General features: G+C 38.6%; 1 long non-coding RNA gene across 1 annotated transcript; it reads right to left on the minus strand.

Moving 5' to 3' along the window:
* Nucleotides 1-7866: 7866 nt before the first annotated feature.
* Nucleotides 7867-8454, minus strand: LOC121640656. Its single transcript, XR_006010551.1, has 3 exons — nucleotides 8325-8454; nucleotides 8028-8140; nucleotides 7867-7901 (listed from the first exon to the last, which is right to left on the minus strand). It is a non-coding gene; the product is annotated as an uncharacterized LOC121640656 (long non-coding RNA).
* Nucleotides 8455-9077: the final 623 nt, after the last annotated feature.

Genomic DNA, 9077 nt, shown 5'->3' on the forward strand with positions numbered 1-9077 from the left:
CCTTCTTTCATTGGAACATATGAAGAGGGAAACAAAGGAAGGAAGAAGAGGATGAGGGCAGGTGGTGGCTTCAAAGTGGGCCACATTGGTGTGGAGCCAACAAATTGTGTGAAAACACACATCAACTTGCAGGGGTACACATGAGACTTGATATCACAAGCCAGAACATATCACCAGGCTTGCGTATGAACAGAGGGAGGCTGTTTGTGTGTGAGGGGAGGATGAAGCAGTGGGGGTAGCATGAGGAGATTCAATCCCCCACCAACCACTCCCCTAGTGAGTCCATACTTTTCAGTACCATTTGTTTGTCGTCTTAAACTTGCAGAGAGCTCAGGAAGCCAGGGTCTTACATAAACCCTAGCAAGTATGGCTCTGTTATGGGGAACTGATCCCTCCCAAACCCCTCATTGTTATTCTCTCATGATGCCGAGGGATCTGCTGAGCACCCACAGCCAAACCTACAGCAGGGCTGAGTGGGAGGTGGGGGTGCAATGTTTACTTGTGTGCTCTGTTAAGGGACTGAGCTATATGTACACACAGGATTATAGATAGAACACAAATCTCAAAGCTTTTGCTTTGTGTCAATCATTTTCTAATGACTTGATCCTATTTTTTTTGTTTTCAACCTTAAATTCTACCATGTTGTGTTTTCACTCAGAAACAGTTACACAAACCAAAAAGTTTTTTGTTCATGTAATACTGCCAGATGTGATTCTTTGCAGACTTTATGAGATCATCATCATTTAAAGACTATGAGACCGATCTTTGTCAAATCAAATTTCCACTTGATAAAATAACTCTCCTTTCACAAAGTGTGAGATATCCATCAAGAGAAAGTGGCGAAAAAGACTTTAGAATGTAAAATTTGATATACTCTACCATTCTGCCAGGGGATGTTCACATTCTCCTATGTGTAGAGGTTTTATTCTGTGTAGCCTTACAGCTGCTAAACCCATCAGGGATTTGATTTAAATGTCCAAACTAGAGCTTGATCAAAAACTGTCCTCTTTCAGTCTGATCAAAGACAATGAGGCCTCGGGGTCCTGTGAATTTCATGCTGTGCACTCTCAGCCTCTCAGCCGTATTTACTGTACAGAGCTCGGATGCATTCAATAAAATATGCATACCACATCAGTTGCCTTTATCTCTTTCAATTGCCTCAGCCACTTCTGCAAAATAAACTTGTACTTCCATATATAGATATTAAATGTTTGTTTAGTCAAATTTGTAAGTGGATTTAGAAGGATGTCTGTATTTACTTAGATAAGGCACACTTTAACATTACACTGAGAAAATAAGTTTGCTTGCAGTAAGATTTTATTAATAAATATGCTGTGGATACAAACCTCCCTGATCCTACCACAATGGTTGGACTACTTCCCATTCAATATAGATATTTTTCCCCTTTTGTGTCTGAAGGAAGCTTGTTATTTTTCCATAAAACCATATAAAGACTTTCATAAAAGGAAATCCAGTGTGAGTACAAGTTTAAAAGTGGTCCCCATTATTATTGGGACATTAACTTTTATTTGCAATGCTCTTCGACTGACTATGTGACTACCATATTTGTGAAAACTTGCTATGTGACCATGCTTAAAGGAAAAAGTTAAAATTAGTCTCTTTACCATTTTCTTTATTGACCTGGATGAATGGTAAGATGCTGTCATCAGCTCAATGCTAAAAATGTCTAGATTTTACAATCATACCTGGGATGAACACAAAGAAAATTAAAGTTATCTTGAGATCAGTGGCAACTGAACTGACAAAGAATAAAACAAACTGCCACTTGAGTTCACGCTGCTCCTCTGTTACTTTGTTTTTTTTTTCCAATGCTTTGATTCCCTCTACCCTTTCCAATCATGGAAGTCCCTTAGATAGCAACCGAGTAGGTCTAATTGATTTCTCTTGTTCATGTCGGTTAGAGGCAGCAGCATCGAACTGTGCAGAGTACCCTGGCTCCAGTTTGCCTGCATTATTCCTCTCTGTTTTCTTCTTTGCCTCCATATCCCAATAGACCCTAATGTCAATGCAAAACATACCAGTGCCCTCTGAAATCTAACAAGGTGCCAGACAGCAAAGGAATGCTATAGCATTTGCATAGATGGAGATAAAATACCAAACCTCTGTGCTTACAAAAAGGTCAAGTTGTAAGATGGCACTGACATTTGTCCTATAGATGCCACAACTTATTAGCTAGTATCAGTGATAAAGGATTGTCAGATATGTATTGTACTATATGACATGTACAATTTTAGCATATGAGATGTGCTAAAATAAAATAGTAGTGCAGCTTTTCTTAAGCATTTCAACCAAAGATTTATTAGGCAAAGTTAACATCCAACCCAACTTTTACAGCTGAGATGAATTTCAAATTGTGTGTCTTCAAGCCAGATTTATAAATGTTGTTGGTGAGCAGTATTTTGCCACCATTTCAAGGTTAAGTTAACCAAGAACAAATGAAAGCCCAGCATTAATAAAATACAAGGATAAACTCACAAAATTTCAACTTTAATAACATTCATGCTAATGTATGGAAAACTCAAACTACGGTTGCAAGACTGCAGAAAGCATTCAAATGTGTAGATATTTACATATAACAGGAATGAACTTGTCCAGGTTAAGACCTGCTTAAGATCTTGTTGGAAACTGGAAGTAGTAATAAATACTATAAATACCATGACACTGAAAAAAAAATGGCTAGATTTGCCGCTTGTCACTTTTTTTTAAATAGAGCCGTTATAGGGGTCTGAAAACTTGCTAAATATTGAGCATAACTTTTTTAAAAAAAGGTGCATGACTTCACACTTTATCCAACATTAAAGATGACAGAGGCTGTAGTCTTCTGTCTGGGTTTGAGCTCTAGGTATAGTTTTAGTAACACTGACCACAGTCACATGATCTTTTTAAATTTGGAACTATTCAGGATTTTTAAGAAATCTGAAGTAAAGTATTCTCCTTCCATTTTTAATCATTTTAAGGAGGATTTAATTTTTCATTCAGAATTAAAGTGGAATAAAACCTCTCATGTTAATGCTGTCTTTTGTCTTTAGTAGATTTTACAAATTAGGCACATTCAGAAAAGTGATGATATTTTAATGGCCGTACTTACTGGGTGGTTAGTTACCCAGTTCTTCATAGATAGTGTGGGGAAAGTCAGGGGAAAATATAACAGTAGTATTTTGACCATCAAGTGAAAAATGTCATCTTACCTTGCAGCTGGTACCATTAAACACTTTTTTTTTGTTTAATCTTTTAAGTTTTGCTCACATTTAAGTAGCTTTAACTCTGGAAAAAAAATCATTTTTAGGCAAGGCAGATGAATTTATATAGAGCATTTCATATATAAAGCAACCCAAAGTGTTAGGAAAATCTAGCTGCTTCACAGGTTTTCTGAATTTTTTGCCCCAGACTTATTTATTGTTGTTTTCTTCTTCTCACACACTAAACAAATTCCAAAGCAATTATTTACTGGCATGTGTGTGTTTGTGTGCCTGAAATGGTTCAGTCTGTACACTTGACACGAACAAATGTGCAGCTCATGTGTATAAATTTTTATAAGCAAAAAAAATCAGATATATCTGACACTTACACAGTGGTCGGTGGTCACGGTAAATCAAGCTGAAAAGTGGAAGACTGTAGCCTGTTATCATTCCCAGACCATTAAATTCTACATTTTGGTCAAAGCTAGAGGCATTTCTGAGCATCTATTCCACAAGGCAGCAATATTTCTTAATAAGAAGCAAATGTTAACTTAACAAGGAGCAATGAAGCAACTAGAATTACAGTATCCATATAAATTGCAATATTTATATAAATTTTCTTATAATACCTGTTTAAAACTGCTATTTAATTACTTAGTTTCTCACTGGAAACGTGCAACGTGTTTTGGTTTCAGTCCCTATGCAGTTATGGTCAGGCAAAAACTAAATCATTGAGGTTATTAAGATGACACATTGGCTTTAAAAACTTCTGGATTGTCACCAGAATATCTAAAGTTTTATCAATACAAATAAAATGCATCTCTCTTCCTAGCTAAGTGCACTCGGATGTTTTTGTGTGCATATTTGCAAAAATGATCAAATTGACACTGAGCCATTTCATTGACTGTGCTTTCCCATTACTGTGCTATCATTTTTTTTTTTTTTTTTTTTTTTTTCCCGTTCTGTGGTACTCCCGTGGGCTGAATATCACAAAAATATTACTGTACACAGTCAGGCTTCAATTATAAAGAAAAATAAGGAATAAAAATGCTGCTACCTGTGCAGCAGAAGTGTACAAAGTTCAAGGAGGACCTTTGAAAACTGCAGTTTCTCAACAATATCAGCATTTTTTTTTTCCAAGAATAACAGAGAAGGAAAATATCCTTAAAAGGCCTTATTTAACTGGCTAATACAACATTTTAATGGGGCTTTACTAAACTTGCTTCCATTTTTCAAGGCTTACTTTTTCAGCTCTAACAAGAGACACTAAATATTGTGTATGCTGTAACTGATTACATAAAACTAACTTCAGAATCAGCATTTGGTTTGTTAATTAAAACGTGACCAGAGAGAAAAAAAAGTAAGAGGAATTAGCATCTCATAATTAGATAACATGAGCCATCTGCAATGGCTCACCTTCCAACTAAACTACATGCATCAGGCTTAATAGCACTGATGTCTCCTGCAGAAGGCAAAAGTTGTTGTTTAACAACTTAATGAGTGTCATATATATGCCCCAAGCCATATGCTGGGTAAATACTGTACAGGTGAGAGGGTTTCATCCCACAGAACATCTTCAAAATTGTCCTTTTGTGCACAAGGCTAATAAGTAAGTCATTGTTGCTGTAGTAAATCCAGCTCATCCTTCACAACTCGTGTATATGTTGTGCACTAAATGGCTGATTATTTACATGTGACCCAGTCAAATTCGAAACCTACATCATATAGATGTCATGTTTGTTTTAAAATATCTGATAGAGTAAACGATGCTAAAAATGAATATTCCATCTGATGTACTATATTTAAAGACATCCAAGCAGCCACCTTTAAGGCTACGTGACCTGCTGATTTACCCACATCTACTCTGAGCTAGATTTATTTTAGTTGTTCAACTGTCTCGGTATCAGAGTGAGATGTATGTTGTGCCGTGCAGCCAAGGGAGTCGCTATATTTAGCGGCATCGGAACATCCAGTTTCAGAGACTGTGTCCACGGAGGGACAGAGGCACCCTTGTGAGTGAGCAGCTCACTCTGCAAGAGATGAGAAACTTTGGCAACGACTGCGTCAGTTTGCACAAAATGAAGTCTGCCTCATCCAAGAGCATTAAGATGTGGATAAATAAATAAAACATTGCTTCCATGAGAGAAAAGGCAATGTGACAGCGGGATTTTTTTATTTATATTTTTCTGCTTTCATGTTGGCAGGCACAGGCATTTTATTTTAGGATGAATCAAAATTTTTTGAAAACGCCTGTGCCAGGTGTATCTAATTATCTGACAGCGTATCCTCATTATAAAACGGCCCCTGGGAGCAGGGTACCCAGTTTGCTGAATGTTGGACCACAATCAAGGTGTTCCTCAGAGCACAAACACACACACACACACACAATATATCCAATACTTTTCTATAGATGTACTGCATCCACCTTTTTGTGCTGTGAAATGTGCAACGTTTGCACCAGCTTAAAACTGCTTATTTTCTTCAGAGGACAGCCTATGTGATATTTTTTTTTTATATATTTATTACTATATTCAGCGCTGTGCAACATCAGATGAACATGAATCAACTGAGAACTACAGGCTAAGAAATATGCAATGTGAAAAAAAAAATGCTATAAATTTATTAGCAGCTGTTCCATCAGCCCCTTGCCATCAGCCATGCCCTGATTATGTCACCTGGATGAAGTTTATAAACCATAATTACAGCTTACTACTGATCCTCACCAGGGAGGTGCAGCAGACAGAAGAAAAGTGGGTGTTCTGTCAACACCATCACAGTAGAGCAACCTATGTTCAGGCATAATTAATGAGAAAGTGATTTGCAGAAATGCGTGTATCTCACTGGCACTGCTGACGCCGACTCTTGGGGTCACAGTGGAGGAGCTTGTGCAACTATGAGCAAGGAGGCTTGTCTCTCCTGCTTACGATCCCTGGCCTTAGCTCAAATCCCATCCAACACTGATTGATGCGGGATTGGTTGACGGTGTATCACTCAAAAGGGAAGACAAAGGTAAATTGCAGAATTTTGCTAGTTTGTAAAATGGCAGTGAAGCTGGGTAAATGACGGCAGGAGACGTTCCAACCTGGAAATAATCCTTGAAAGCTTTGCAGTAAGTTCACAGCTTGACGGAAAATGATTCAAATCCACTTTTGTGATCAAAACTGTCTTAACACACAGGATGCCTAATCTAAACCGCGGCAGTCTTAAAACATGTCAAGGCAAAGCAAGTTTATTTGGACAGCACAGTTCAAGGGCAGGGTGATTCAAAATGCTTAACAGAATACAAGAAGCATAATTTAAAGGTCAAGATGCAATTTATTGGGCAAATGTGACACACTTTTTTAGCTGTGGTGTATACTTTTACTGGAGCCCTGGCTGGATTCATCAGTATCACAATGTCCATTTAAAATGTAGCTAAATAGATAAAGTCACCATCTGCATATCTCCATCCCAGTGAAATCACAAAAGCAATGCTAAAGCAAGTCATGAATCAAGAAGTGAGAGTGCATTGCTAATGACAGATAACAAAACATGGTTTACATAACTGAAAACTACCTATGTATGCCCTCATGTCACAATTCCCTGTACTTTGTGCTCCCCTCATTTAATTCCTTTTGAAATGCAACAGAAGCCTATTCCTTGTGTGCCTCATGACTGGCAGACCGTAATGCTATTACCTCTCCCCAATGGTCATGCTCACTTACCCCTCTGTCACTCTACACTGGTCAGGGAAGACACATCTGTCTAGCTGTGTGAGCTGTCCTTGCCCTCATTTGCAATTGCTTCTCTGCTTGGCTCACTACAAAATACTGAGACATAAACTTTTCAGTTCATTATCTTGCCTTTTAGTGGCTTTCCTCCTTTTTTTTTTTTCTTCTCAAAACAAAAAGTATGACTGTAAATCACGGGTAATTGGCTATATATGAATCGCTTGTCAATGGTAGTCTGACAAATACTGTTGAATATAGATAAGGGGTTGTATAAATTAGAGAGCATCCAAATATAGCAGGCAATGGTGGAGGAAGAAAAACATGGGCATGTGCTGACACCCTGCTTGGCATGATCTGGCTGTCAATCACCTGTCAAATCTGACATCAAAGCCCGTCAGAGAAGAACAGTAAAATAGGTAAACTGAGTGAGTCACAACCCACCCACAGTCTACATCACCTGAATCAGGACCCCTTTGGCACGCACGCACGCACGCACTCATGCTCACGCGCACACCTATCGAAAGCCAAAACCATTCAAACGAACAGCAGCTACCACAGCCCTGTGCGTTTAACGAAACTTTCCCAGCACGTCCCGCTACAAGCAGCACACCACCCCCACAATTTCAGATAATCGGTGCACGTTTGAGCATCCTGTTTGGATTTATGTGAGAAGCACACTATCGTCCGGGGCAAAGATGGCTCTGCTTTATGAGCGCAGTGAGTGTTATCGATAGGGACGATAAAAATTCAGTAAATCTCTCGCCACCATCTCTCGCGTATCAAGGATCAGCAGAACGTGCCCTACATTAGCTTATCTATAACTCCTGCGAAGAAATGCAATGGGTCTGTTTGTACCTTGGGTACCTATTCACATCGCAGCACGACACAGAACTTGGAGCAGACGTAAAATCCACACACAACCAAATAAATAAATAAATAAATAAAGTGTCACTTACTATATACCCCGCGGTAGAATGTAAAGTCCCGGTGACTGTAATTAGAGTAGAAGAATGTACAAATCAGCGAGGTATGTTTTCATAGAAGATAAAGTCAGTATGCAACAGCCGCATGCATTCTAAACTATTTTGATTATTTCTATAAAAAAATCTGGACTTACCGGAGCAGTCCGGATAAATTCCTAGGGAAATTCCAGAGGAGTCTCTTCTATCTTCTCCCAAAGTCAGAAAGCAGCAATGCTTTTCTTATTCCAAAAAACAGGCTCTGGTTAAACTGTAAGAGAGAAGACACCAAAAGAGCCACAATAAAATCCGTTAGAAACGCGAGTCCAACAACCCCCCAATCCACCCCCCTTTCCTTAAAAAAAAAAGAGAAAAAAAAGTGTTGGCATAACATCTGTAAAGCAAAAGAAAAAAAATGTAACTCGTGATAAACAAGCTGAATGGACGGATGTTACCTGCTCTCTTTATCACTGTCGGCAAAGACAATGAGAGCGGCAAAAAAAATAGACGGGCAGAAAGCTGAAAGAGCTGAGTTTTTTTTTTTTTTTTTTGCCTTAGGAAACGCAGCCCAAGCGTGCTGTCACATTCAAGCAGCACACTCTAAACCATGCGCGCGCACACGATGCTCGCGGAAATGGCTTGAGAGAAAGGGAGGGAAAGAGACCGGAGCCGCGGATGCTGCGCTCAAAGCTGCGCTGCTCAGTCTAACCGCTTGATGGCCAGCTAGAGAGAAAGCAGAGGATACTGAGTTACTTATAACCACACTTAATTTAACATCAGTGTTGTCTTTAAATAAGGTTCCGCAGTAAATTCACATCCGCAATAAATCGGCTAATTTTATGTAAGTTTAACATCAGTGATAAAATGCATTTACCCAACTGGTCTTTGCAATTATCTGTAAGCTTATTGGTTTCACCTGCATTTTGTGGCTTTCATCTCAGCGCAAGTGAGACCAATAGGCCTATAGCTTTTAACCCATGTGGCTCTTTTGCATCCTCAGTGAGCACTAACAGGAATTTTAATATGTTGTCAGAACTTTGACCTCTTTTTCCACCCTTTAACCTGCTTAAATAAATAAATAACATAAGATGTAATGTCAGAAATATTGTAGGTTACAGTTATAAAGGTAGAATTTAAAACTAACCAGATACTTGTAAACTCCCCTTTTAACATAAACTGTAAAAAAATACCTAGGCCTGTTTTTAGAT

This window comes from Melanotaenia boesemani, chromosome 5, assembly GCF_017639745.1.
Source record: "Melanotaenia boesemani isolate fMelBoe1 chromosome 5, fMelBoe1.pri, whole genome shotgun sequence".
In the NCBI taxonomy this organism is placed as follows: domain Eukaryota; kingdom Metazoa; phylum Chordata; class Actinopteri; order Atheriniformes; family Melanotaeniidae; genus Melanotaenia; species Melanotaenia boesemani.